Source organism: Lethenteron reissneri, chromosome 53 (genome assembly GCF_015708825.2).
Source record: "Lethenteron reissneri isolate LAM-NWPU_2019-01 chromosome 53, ASM1570882v1, whole genome shotgun sequence".
Taxonomy (NCBI): domain Eukaryota; kingdom Metazoa; phylum Chordata; class Hyperoartia; order Petromyzontiformes; family Petromyzontidae; genus Lethenteron; species Lethenteron reissneri.
Window position 1 is genome coordinate 10,910,361 of NC_083831.1, and position 10,628 is coordinate 10,920,988.

At 44.0% G+C, this 10,628-nt stretch overlaps 1 long non-coding RNA gene across 1 annotated transcript in view; it reads left to right on the forward strand.

Annotated features, from left to right (window-relative positions):
- LOC133356184 (uncharacterized) overlaps window positions 1-10,628 on the forward strand; it is a 358,360-nt gene that overhangs the window by 327,661 nt on the left and 20,071 nt on the right. The window lies entirely within an intron of this gene.

The following is a 10,628-nucleotide window of genomic DNA, read 5'->3' on the forward strand; positions in this document are numbered from 1 at the left end:
TGGTAGGCCAGGTGCATTCTGAGTCCACGTGAAGTGTCGAAGGCTCACTGACAGTGGATCATGGGATAGACCCAGGTACAATGGGTTGACTGAGATGACTGGCAGATGCACCACCTGTGCCCCCTGCTGTGCCATCTTGCTGTGTTTTAACCGCCTGGCTCTCCGCCTGGCTCTCCACTCGTCGTGAGCGTCGCTCCTTTTTCCTCTGTTGTTGTTGGAAGGCGACTGCATCCAACTGCCCAGTGGCGTCCTTCACGAGCCTCATCCAGAGGCCGATCTTGACACCACTCGTACCAGTCTTTGGCAAGTCCACTCAGCTCCATAACCTCCTGTACTGCATCGGTCCATCTCTTCTCTAACCCGTTTACCCCCCTTTATCCAGCTAAAATAAGCCTGGTTAAGCCCATGATGGATCATAGGCAGGCCAGCCTGAATCTTTCTAATCGGCGCAGATGTTCCATTAGAGGGGTCCACGTTTCACAAGCATAGAGAAGGGATGGAATGACTGTGGCTGAGAAGACCCGAAGTTTCGGGTGGAGCGACAGATCAGGGTTGTGATCAAATCCACGACCTCCTTGCATCGCAGACGAGGTAGTTGACATCTCGTCACCACAGCTGGCACTGCTAAACACCATTTTACGGTTTTGTTTTTCACGCTGTGAGACATGTTTTATGATTAATGTTATCTTCGCAATCATAATTGTAGCCTGTACGAGTACCTGCTTCTGTAAAACCTAATTAAAGTGGGTGTCACCACGCTACACGTGTACCAGGCCTACACCTTGTTTATTTTACTTAAAATGTAACGTATTCACATCAAACTTGTAAAATGCACCAATTCCGTTATGAACGCTTTGTCGCGGAATTTATTGGGCGAACATTTCTGGTCAACAGTGCCACAAAGTGTTCCATTGGTCCGTTTATTACATCGCGTTTCTGAAAACGTGTTTATTGACATAAGTGTCAGGACAAATTATCAGGAAAACATTGTTGAGAAACATTTATTTTACATGCGTTCACAGCGCAGGATTGTGATGAGGGTTCAGCAACTAAAAAGTTTATGGCCCCAAGCAGCTCGAGGGGTCCTGGATGCATCATGGAAAAAAATGACAGCAGAGCTGTGCCAAATATCTCAATTCACATCCTGATAACAATTAAAAAGCTCACCATTACAATGGCACTGTGCAAAACAAGTTACAACGTATTTCAGCCTTTGTTTCGTGCAACTTTGCGCTATTCTGTAAACTGAGTTATTAATAATCATTAAAATGTTTCAAGCACCCTTAAACAATCGTTCTCAGGGCGCTATGCATGGGAAGGTGGAAAATAGTTTAACGTCAACCAAGGAAAAGAAGTGAAGAAATTTGAAGATTTGTGTCTAGGAAGTCCTGACCTCGAAGGGGTGACGAGTTTCAGAGTTTAGGTGCCGCAATTGCAAAGGCGCCGTCGCCACCCAAGTGTGACGCCTAGACCGTGGGACAATGAGCAATTCTAGATTTGAAGCTTTCGTGACTGCAAGTGTTGCACACTCGAAATGAAGGACGTGGGCAGGTGCTCCAAATCGAGAGCAAGCACATTTATTTATTGTGGTTAATATTAATCTTGTGAAGAACAGCACGTGTTACACGCAGCAATTCTTCCGAGTCGCCATTAACCACGTGGCTGGTCTACACGTGCGGTTATTCATTAACCCTGCCAGCCACCTACAGGCCCGACTCGGTCATCACATGCTGCTGTACACACATGCATTGATGCACTGCACATCAGGACCTTCACAGAACCACACTTTACTCCCTTGCTGCACAAGGATATAATTAAAAGAGTGATCCATTTCTAATGTGCCACACAAGGATTCATACTCTTAGGTTTTTTCGGTAAAGTCACGTAGGTAAAAAATAAAAATAATAAAAAAATAATAGAAATATTATTTTTTATTTTTACCTACGTGACTTTACCGAAAAAACCTAAGAGTACAATGAGCAATGCACAGTCTGAGAAATGTAATGATCTTGATTGAATATGTCTGAAGGAGGTCCTGAATGTAGGGAGGAGAAAGTCAATTTCAACTGCTCTGCTTGTAGTCACGTGATGCACCCAAAAGAAATGTGTCCGCTTAGGGCCCCCAATGGACCCGCACCACCGCTGCCCATTCCACATTCTCAGTATCGTGGTGTGCTCCGGTGTGGGTAGCTTGTAGAGAGCATCGCAAACATGCAGATACATCGGCGTCAGCGAGCAGCAAGTTTCCTGGGGTGAGCACAGTTGCAACACCACGGAGGTTATCAGATGTTAACTACCTCGCCTGGTATACGGGATGTCGTGGGTTTGATCCCGACGCTGACGCCTGCTGCTGTATATTTGGAGTTTGCACGTTCTCCCCGTGGTTGCTTGGATTTTTGTCCGGTTTTTCCCTCCACATTTAAATTCTGGCGTTTAAAGTTTTTTTAAATCCTTTATATTAAGTTCGCATGCTTGCTTGCTTGCGTGCTTGCTTGCTTGCTTAGGACCGTGCAAATCTTTCGGTCGTTTTTTAACCCACTTCCCGTGATCCAATCGAGCTGACATTTTCCACACAGACTCGTTGTGCCAGACAATTAATGTTCGTGAAATTTTTTTTCCAAAATTTTACACTTTTTAGGACAAAAATATTATATATTTAATTACCAATTGCTTAATGGTGCAATGCAATCATTTGACCCATAGGTGGCAGCCATCTCAAGCCAGAGGACGAGAGGACTCTAGCCGCCACGCATATAAAGGATTTATAATGAAAAACTTTGTTTTTACGGGTAAATTTTTTACCCTTCTATCTGGCAACAAAACTGACACCTTTTTTACAAGGAGACATGTTTGCATAGACCACAATACCTGCAGTCATAATGCAAACAAAAAACATAACTCTGATAATGTGCACTGTCCTTGAAGTTGATTGGTCCACACCCGAGACAGCTTTCCTTAGAGCCTAGTCTCACATGGGTTGGACCAGATGACGCCAAAAGGCGCACAACTCAAAGACAATGCACCATCAGAGTCTGAGAGCTCGGGGTAAGCATTTACACCATTGGAACCTCATTTCCAAGTAGAAAAATATGATAATTGGTTTTTTACCCTTCTATTTGGCAAGATCGCGACATCTTTGGTCTGTGCGCGGCTGTGCCATCGCACGTTCTATTGGGGCACCACATCTCCCTGTTTGATAAGAGCTTGGATCGGTTTTAGTTTGTTTTTAATCACACGCATTAGCTACGTTAAAAAAGAAGCAAATTAACCTCCCGGAGGTATAATATTAAAATGCCCACTAATGCTGGAGAGAGCTTTGTATTAACGTTGGCTGTCTCTAAATATCAAAGTATTTATGCTTTACTCTTTGGTTCTTTCAGTAAAGTCACGTAGGTAGAAAAATGAATAATACATCACGATGTTTCGATCGCAACACAAAATAATCCAGCAGTGGAACTGCTGAACCAGCGAGAGAGCTATTACAGCAAGAGGTTATATATGTGGCAATGGGCAAGCAAGCGGGGTCTGAGCTGGAAAGGAATTCCATCCCCGGACGCAAGCACGTCAGTTGTGTTAATGGGGGAGATTAGGGAGAGAGGGATTAGGGAGAGAGATTAGCATGAAATGAGCTTACGTCACCGCACAAGAGTATCATCCCCGCATGTGCGCACAACAGCAGCGTTAATGAGAGATTAGCACCATGAGAGTACAATCCAAAGGACATGTGAGCATGAGAGTCCAATCCAAGAGATCGGCTGGAGAGAAGAGGGGGTAGAGAAGGGGCGGGGGGACAGAAAGTGAGACTCTGCAGCAGTATGCTGTAGTTCTTTCGGTAAAGTCACGTAGGTATAAAATAAAATAAATCACGACGTTTCGATCTCAACACAAGCGACCGTCAGCAGGTGGAACAGATACAGCAGGAGAAGCAGGAGAACTGCTGACATCGCTCCTATATTCCCTAAGGACGAGAGGACACTGGGGCAATAACAATGATTTTAACTTGTACAGCGCGCAGTATTCATTTGCCTCTCAAATAGAAAGACTCAGACACGCCAGGAACCAGACACGCGGGAATATTGACACATGTGGGAGGAACAAACCAAAGGACGTGGAGAAAACCCACGCGTGCTGGGGGAACACACTCGATCCCATACAGAGGGAAGAGATGGAGGCCACATGTTCAATCCCACATTCTGCTGACGGGCCAGGGTATGGCTCTATCTTCGACGCCCATGTGAAGGGAATTTTATTACATTTGTGCAAACTCTTTGGTTCTTTCGATAAAGTCACGTAGGTGTAAAATAAGTCACGTCGTTTCGGGGGCAACACAAGTGTCCGTCATCAGGTGAGAAAGCATGGTCTGCTGCTGAGGCAGACTGTTTTAAAAGGTTTGAAATGGGAGTAGCCCAAGGCTCATAAAGAAGTGGCCGGGGCTAGTGATGTTAATGTGAGAAACAAGCATGTTACTGTAAGATAGGTGGAGAGCGGCCTCCTGGAAGAGGGCACGGAAGTGGCAATGTTAATGTGAGAGATTAGCATGATGTTAATGTGAGAGATTAGCACGATGTTAATGTGAGAGATTAGCATGATGTTAATGTGAGAAATTAGCATGATGTTAATGTGATAGATTAGCATGATGTTAATGTGAGAGATTAGCATGATGTTAATGTGAGAAATTAGCACGATGTTAATGTGAGAGATTAGCATGATGTTAATGTGAGAAATTAGCATGATGTTAATGTGATAGATTAGCATGATGTTAATGTGAGAGATTAGCATGATGTTAATGTGAGAAATTAGAACGATGTTAATGTGAGAGATTAGCATGATGTTAATGTGATAGATTAGCATGATGTTAATGTGATATATTAGCATGATGTTAATGTGAGAGATTAGCATGATGTTAATGTGAGAGATTAGCACGATGTTAATGTGAGAGATTAGCATGATGTTAATGTGAGAGATTAGCATTATGTTAATGTGAGAGATTCGCATAATGTTAATGTGAGAGATTAGCATGATGTTAATGTGAGAGATTAGCGTGATGTTAATGTGAGAGATTAGCATGATGTTAATGTGAGAGATTAGCATGATGTTAATGTGAGAGATTAGCACGATGTTAATGTGAGAGATTAGCGTGATGTTAGTGTGAGAGATTAGCACGATGTTAATGTGAGAGATTAGCACGATGTTAATGTGAGAGATTAGCATGATGTTAATGTGAGAAATTAGCACGATGTTAATGTGAGAGATTCGCATTATGTTAATGTGAGAGATTAGCATGATGTTAATGTGAGAGATTAGCGTGATGTTAATGTGAGAGATTAACACGATGTTAATGTGAGAGATTAGCATGATGTTAATGTGAGAGATTAGCACGATGTTAATGTGAGAGATTAGCACGATGTTAATGTGAGAGATTAGCATGATGTTAATGTGAGAGATTAGCATGATGTTAATGTGAGAGATTAGCATGATGTTAATGCGATAAATTAGCATGTAACTGTAAGATAGGAGGAGAGCGGCCTCCTCGACGAGGGAGTGCAACCCAACGGGAGCAATCCAAGGGCCATGTGAGTATGAGAATAATTGCGCCCGAAACTTCGTGATTTATTTTATTTTATACCTACGTGACTTTACCGAAAAAACCAAAGAGTATGGATTCCTGCAGTGACGAAAGCTTCAAATCTACATCTGTGCAGTGATCCACTAACCCTCACCACCACAGAACAGGATCATAGGCATGGGCGGGGTCATGCCGAGATGTCTCCAAATATTGTTAAAGTTCAACTGCCTCCAATGCTGTATTAATAACATGAATAGCAGAATACCAGTGTGGTGGTACAAATCATATGTTACGCTACTCGTATATTTGGAGTCGAGCAGTGGCGTGGTGGTACAGCGATTAGCACCTTCCACTTTGAACCTGACGGCCTAAGTTTGATTCCTGGTCTTATCTTGGTCAGCACATTATAGATCCGTTGGACAAAAACACCACCATAAAAGCAGTACCAGTACTCCTGACGGGGATTGGAAACTCACCACCCCTCCTGAGTGAGGCCAGTGCTCTAACCACACGCAGAGACGCTCCAAACTCAGAAGCACCGAAACCCATGTGAACCATCTGCCGCAGGGGTTGGCAACCAAAATAACAAGACGGTACAAAACTCCAGTATTTGAAGAGCCCCAATGAATGTGAATGAATGACATCAAGTTCAAGTTAATTTATTAGGTATAGCCCTGTGAGCCTTACGGCTCTTGAATCGGGTGCAACCGCAACAAACAAAAAACTAAAACATGAACAAAAAACATCTTAAAGTGAATATGTGACTAAGTGCAAACAGAAAATCCAAGAAAATAGAGCACCACGTGACGAAGCAGTCCGTAAAGCCCCGCATGCGGCTTTGGAGCCGCAGATTGCCGACCCCTGATCTGTCGCCTTCTTACAGAGAGGGCTTGTCTGGGACTGGCTGACGAATTGGGCCAGATTAAACTAATTCAAACTGGGCACGTTCCAGACTGCAACCACCATCTACACGGTGCTCATGATTGCCCCTTGCTCGGCACAAGCCCCCTGTTTCTCGTGGTCAAACTCGAAACGTTACACACCCCAAGCTTCCACACACTTGTTTTGCACATCCACTGCTGCTGAATGAGGAGGGCCTCTTAACGCTGTGTCGGTCCATGGAGGCTGTTGAGCCGCACTGATTGTCACCACCACTGGGTCCGCGTGGAGATTGGTGAAGTCGCGTTGAGAAGCTCGGTTCAAACATCGCTTGCCAATGTAAGCAGCGGCTGTGGCTCATGCCTGACGCTCATGGGGGGTGTAAGGGGCCATCCATTGAGTAGGTACGCACAAGTCTGTCCAAACCTGACCCCTCCCCCCTCCCTGTACGCACGTGGACTTTTTAAATCCTTTATATTAAGTTCACTTGCTTGCTTACGACCGTGCAAATCTTTCGGTCGTTTTTTAACCCACTTCCCGTGATCCAATCGAGCTGACATTTTGCACACAGACTCGTTGTGCGTGACAATGCATTTTCGTGAAAAATTTTGTCAAAAATTTTACACCTTTTAGGAATTTTTTTAAAATATTTAATTACCAATTGCTTAATGGTGGCAGACAATCATCTGACCCATATGTGGCAGCCATCTCAAGCCAGAGGACGAGAGGACTCTAGCCGCCCGTTTCAAAGACCAATGTGGGCTGGGTTGTGGCCCATTGAAAACGCATATAAAGGATTTATAGTGAAAAACTTTGTTTTTACGGGTTATTTTTTTATTCTCCACCCTACCTGCGTACGTTCGCTTGACGCACCCCCCCCCGAATCCTATAGAACGGCCGATATTTAATCTGCGCAGAAACGATCAAGGATTAATAAGATGAACGTGTTTAAGCAAACACCGAGTCCACCGCCGGACTATCTAACTCATTTGAAGGCCAATGTAGACACATTTTAAAAAAATTAATTTTAATTTCATTTTTTTACCTACGTGACTTTACCAAAAGAACTTAAGAGTATTATTATCGAGGCTTCACCCACCCCCCCCCCCCCCCAATTCCTATGCGTACGTAGATTGTCAGTAGGCCCCCCAGACGCAAGCGTACGCATTTGGGTTACCCCCCTCCCTGCGTACGCACTGAATGGATGTCCCCTAAAGGGATGTGAGGGGTATGATTGGATATGGACGGTGGGTTAAGGGGCATGGAGAGGATTCCCACTCAAAGGAGGGAGGCAGTCGAGCGGGAACAGAGAGGGCTTGTCTGTATACGGGGGGCTCGGGGCAATTGGGAGAGGCCTGTGGGCAAGTGTGGACTGGGGGGAAATAAAGGACTGACCCCCCCCCTCGAACCTCGTGTCGGCTCTACTTTATACAGGGGCGGTCGTTTGACCACACAAATTGTCTCTCTTCCGAATACTGCAACAGATTTCCCCTGTTTCTTAAGTCTCTGAATGCATGCCCCGTATCATATAATTTTGCCGAATAATCTCCCGTCTGTTTTAATATATACGTATACGAATCAGAAAATGTATTTATACTGGAGGAATCCGATGAGCAATAAAGCTCTTTTTTTACTAATGTCCAGTATCTTCTTGGTTCTTTCGGTAAAGTCACGTAGAAGGGAAGTAATAATAATAAAAATAAAACATAATAAAATAATATAACATATTAAAATAATTTTATTATATTATATTATTTTATTATGTTTTATTATAAAATTCTTTTATTATATTATTTTATTATGTTTTATTTTTATTATTTTATTACTTCCCTTCTACGTGACTTTACCGAAAGAACCAAGAAGATGAATCCCTGCAGTCATGAAAGCTTTAAATCGATATTTAATGTCCAGTAGTTTTCACAGATGTCGAGTAGTTTTTACGGATGTCCACAGATGCCTCGGTTAACATCATGTCTCTCTCTCCTATATATATAAAATACGTATTAAAAATATCTACGTGTTTTCTATTGTCATGGATAACGCCTGCTATTTGTATCGACACGTCGGCTGGACGCCGTCAGCTCGCTCTCTCTCTCGCGCTGTCCACATGAGAGCCACTTTGGGTGCAGAGAGCACGGGAAGAGCGATCCCTACTGGGCCCGGGTGGGTATCCTGAACCCAGTTCACTCACCAGCGCTCTATTTTTTAAAATCCTTTATATTAAGTTCGCTTGCTTGCTTGCACGCTTACGACCGTGCAAATCTTTTGGTCGTTTTTTTACCCACTTCCCGTGATCCAATCGAGCTGACATTTTCCACACAGACTCGTTGTGCGTGACAATTAATTTTCGTGAAAAAAATCCTAAATTTTACACTTTTTAGGAACAAAAAATTATATGTAATTACCAATTGCTTAATGGTGCCAAGCAATCATCTGACCCATAGGTGGCAGCCATCTCAAGCCAGAGGACGAGAGGACTCTAGCCGCCACGCATATAAAGGATTTATATTGAAAAACTTTGTTTTTACGGGTTAATTTTTTTCTTCTTATTCTGCTGCTGCTGCTACTGCGGCTGCTTTCGTACGGCACGCCGATGTAGACGCAGTGACAATGACTGCAATTCTAGATTTGAAGCTTTCGTGACTGCAAGGATTCATATTCTTAGGTTTTTTCGGTAAAGTCACGTAGGTAAAAAAATAAAATTAATAATAGTAAAATAAAATAAAAAATATAATAAAAATCACGACGTTTCGGAGGCAACACAAGCTTTCGTCTTCAGGTGGAACCGTCACAGCACGACTGCTGTATCTTTTTTTTTTACTTGATACAGCAAGCGTGCTGTGACGGTTCCACCTGAAGACAGAAGCTTGTGTTGCCTCCGAACCAGAACCGGCCCTAGACCTTTGGGGGCCCTAAGCAAAATTTGGTTGGAGGCCCCTTTGATGTATGATTTTTTTCACCCACTCGCTAGCAGTGACTCTAGGGGGCCCTCTGCTGACCACGGGGCCCTTTGCAATTGCAAGGGTCGCTTAGTGGCTGGGCCGGCTCTGCTCCGAAACGTCGTGATTTTTATCTTATTTTACTTTTATTTGACTTTTATTAATTTTAATTGTAATTTTTTTTATCTACGTGACTTTACCGGAAAAACCCCAAGAACAATGACTGCAATTTCACATTTAGGGTGGGGTGACGCCCTGCAGATGACCGCAAGCGGAGTTAGTCGTATCGCCGCTGTGATGTCTCCTTATTGGTATTTATAGATCGGGGCAATGCGTCGTCACACGTTGTTACCGGTCTCTGTTCTGGATGACCACAGTCGCAGACTCCTGGAAAGTTTTTATTAAAGATTCCATTTGTGCATCAGGTATCCGCATCTACTGCTGCCACGGTCTGCGTAGTGGATGCGGTTTCGGGGTGGACCGTGAGCTTCGTGGAAGATGAAACCGAGGGATGTTTCTGCGTTGGGCGGTGTTTGTTCGCGAGTTCTCTTGAACTCCACTCAGCTCTCCGAGGCTCGTCGGTGTCGAACTCGCACCGTTAAAAGGTGAAGCGCACGGGTCCAAAAGGGGGCTCATGTGACTTTAAGCGATGACGAGGGGATGTTATTGCTTCACCAGCGCGGGGAAGTATGGACACTCCAGCCACCACCACGTGACGTACGGACACTCCAGTCACCACCACGTGACGTACGGACATCCAGCAGTGGATTGGCAAAGCGCTGCGAATTTTGCCATTCGGTTGCGATCACAGTCCGCTATTGCAGAGCCCCAAAAAGCACATCACGGTAACATTGACCTTACATTGACCGTCTTCTCCGGATTGTATGACGCACCTTATGGGACTTTTGTTGCCAGGATAAGAATATAACAATAGGTTTTTAGCCTTTTTGGCAATAAAACATTTGTGTTAAGATTTTGAAACACCAAACAGAAACCTTTTACAAGGAATCATGGTCCTCCATTAACCACACACGCTTGTGCTGAACATGCAAGCAAAAAGACATTATCTGGTAATGTATGGGGCATTGTCTTTGAAACGTCCTCTGGTCTAACACTGGCAGTGAGACTCGGCTCTAAAGAAAGCTGTCTCTGGTGTGGACCAATCCGTGTCAAAGACAATGCCATATATAATTATCAGAGCGTGTTTTCTGTTTGCATGTTCAAGTGCGTGTGGTTAATGTCGA